Genomic DNA, 3,038 nt, shown 5'->3' on the forward strand with positions numbered 1-3,038 from the left:
TTGTCTCCTCACATCTCCTCAACACTACCTGCAAGTTCTGCAAACAATCATTAAAAGACGAGCCAAAAATCGAGAAGTCATCCATAAATATCTCAAGAAAAGTCTCAATCATATCATGGAATATAGCAGTCATGCATCGCTGAAAAGTGGCAGGGGCATTACACAAACCAAATGGCATCCGTCTAAAAGCAAAAGTGCCATAAGGACAAGTGAAAGTGGTTTTCTCTTGGTCCTCGGGCGCAATCATGATTTGGTTATACCCAGAATACCCATCTAAAAAACAATAGAACTCATGACCCGCTAACCTCTCAAGCATTTGATCAATAAAGGGAAGGGGAAAGTGATCTTTACGGGTAGCATCATTCAATTTCCTATAATCAATGCACACACGCCATCCCGTAACAGTCCTAGTGGGTATTAATTCATTATTTTCATTTGTGATAACAGTAATCCCACCTTTCTTTGGCACACACTGAACAGGACTTACCCATGCACTATCAGATATAGGATAGATGATACCTGCGTCGAGAAGCTTAATTGTTTCAGCCTTTACTACCTCTTGCATCTTTGGATTTAATCGTATTTGAGGTTGCACAAAAGGTGAGTACTTCTCTTCCATCAAGATCTTGTGCATGCAGACGGATGGATTTATTCCTCTGATATCTGCCACCTTCCACGCAAATGCACCCTTGTGCGCTTTCAAAACTTCCAACAGCTTGTCCTCCATCACATCTGTCAAAGCAGCAGAAATAATGACAGGTAAAGTGTTATTCTCACCTAAGTATACGTACTTGAGGTGTGGAGGCAACGGCTTTAGCTCAAGCGTTGGTGGATCCTCGATGCTTGACCTTTGAGGGGTCAAATCTCTTCGTTCTCCTAGATCCTCCAGTCGCATCCTCATTGGCCTTCTCCATGGTTGGTTGGCATTAAAGTGTGCCACAATTTCAGCTCTTTCTTCGTCTAACTCCTCTTCTCCCAATTCAGTATTGATAGTGGCCTCCAAAGGGTCCCTAAGAGCATCCTGCACATAGTTGGATACAAGAGAGTCAAAAGCATCAATTCTAAAACAACTATCAGAATGCAGTGTGTGCTTAAGTGCATTAAAAACATCAAATGTAATCTCTTCTTCGCCCACTCTCAATCTCAACTTTCCCTCTTGCACATCAATAAGTGCCTTGCCAGTCACAAGGAATGGTCTCCCCAAAATGAGAGGCATCTCGGTATCCTCCTCCATGTCGAGCACCACGAAATCGGCAGGAAAAATGAATTTGTCCACCTTCACTAGCACATCCTCAACCACTCCGCGGGGGTACTTGACAGATCTGTCAGCCAGTTGCAAGGACATCCTCGTCGGCATAGGCTCTCCCAACCCACGTTTCCTAAACACAGAAAATGGCATCAGATTAATACTTGCACCAAGATCACATAATGCTTTATGAAAAACAACATCACCAATCATGCAAGGAATAGAGAAACTCCCTGGGTCTTTTAGCTTAGGTGGGATTTTGTTTTGCACCAAAGCGGAGCAATTTTCAGTTAAGTGTACTGTCATATGATCCTCCAACTTCCTCTTATTTGCTTAGATATCCTTCAAAAATTTAGCATAGCTAGGCATTTGCATTAGAGCATCGGCAAAGGGAATATTAATATGCAACTTTTTAAACACCTCAAGAAACTTACCGAATTGTGCATCTAGTTTTGCTTTTTTAAGTGCTGCAGGGAAAGGAGGAGGTATAACGATTTTTGGTTGTGCAGTGCGTGCTAGTGTGGAGTTAGAAGACTTACCTTTAGATGTCGCGGGTTGCTCATCCACTGTTTGAGTTTACTACTTTTTCCCTTGACTCCAAAACTTTCCCACTTTTCAACTCAATAGCCTTCACTTGCTCTTTTGGATTCGTCTCTGTGTTACTTGGCAAGGTGCCTTGCTCTCTACTTGCTATCATCTTGGCCAACTGTCCAATTTGATTCTCGAGTCCCTTTATTGATGCATCTTGGTTTTGGAGTCAAGTTTCAGTGGATGAAATAAACTTAGACATCATTTGTTCCAAGTTGGACTTTTCTTCTCTAGGAGGATCGGATTTATACATCGGTTGTTTGCCATATTGTTGTCCTCCTTGCAGTCTAGTTTGACTGTTTTGACCGCCCCATGAGAAGTTAGGATGTTGCCTCCACCCAGGATTGTATGTGTTCGAATAAGGGTCATTCCTTGGTCGGTTTTGGACTCCCACTTGATTCACCGGTGCCTCATTTTGCACATAGAAGAGATTTCCATCTTGACAGTCTTTCACATAGTGCTCTCCTCCACACTTTTCACAGAATATCTCTTGAAGACGCATAGCCGTGCCACCCACATTCAAGCCGTCTATTTTCCTGTTTAGAGCGTCAAGTTGTGCAGTAATAACAGAAAAATCAGTTACCTGGTGAACTCCGGCACTTCTCCGCTGGTTGTTCCTGTCAGATTGAGGATGATAACTGCTAGCAGCCATCTCCTCCAGTAGCTCATATCCTTCCTCAGCAGTTTTTCTCAATAGATTTCCACAAGCAGCAGCATCTATCATAGTACGATTAGGAGTAAGTAAGCCATAATAGAAGGTTTGAACGACTAACCCAAGTGGCAAATCGTGATGGGGGCATCTTCGTAATAGATCTTTGAAACGCTCCCACGCCTCATATAGTGACTCTTGATCGAACTGAGCAAATGTTGTGATGTCTGCCCGCAGCTTCATGGTCTTCGATGGAGGAAAGTATTTGATGAGAAACGCCTTCGCCATGTCCTCCCATGTAGCGATCGAACCTACAGGTAAACAATTCAACCAAGCTTTAGCTTTATCACGCAAAGAGAAAGGAAATAAACGCAATCTAACAGCATCATCAGAAACTCCATTAAATTTAAAAGTATCGCAAATCTCAAGAAAATCCGCGATGTGTGTGTTTGGATCGTCCACAGCAGTTCCTCCAAATTGGACGGTGTTCTGAATCATCTGGATAATGGCTTGTTTGATTTCGAAGTGATTTGCCCGCACAATAGGTCTCACAAT

The 3,038-nt window shown here is 42.8% G+C and overlaps 1 non-coding gene across 1 annotated transcript; it reads left to right on the forward strand.

Moving 5' to 3' along the window:
- The first annotated feature begins 2,616 nt into the window (after positions 1-2,616).
- LOC140810999 (small nucleolar RNA R71) lies at positions 2,617-2,722 on the forward strand. Its single transcript, XR_012113393.1, has one exon. It is a non-coding gene; the product is annotated as a small nucleolar RNA R71 (small nucleolar RNA).
- Positions 2,723-3,038: the final 316 nt, after the last annotated feature.

The sequence above is a fragment of the Primulina eburnea genome, chromosome 13, assembly GCF_022965805.1.
Source record: "Primulina eburnea isolate SZY01 chromosome 13, ASM2296580v1, whole genome shotgun sequence".
Lineage (NCBI taxonomy): Eukaryota > Viridiplantae > Streptophyta > Magnoliopsida > Lamiales > Gesneriaceae > Primulina > Primulina eburnea.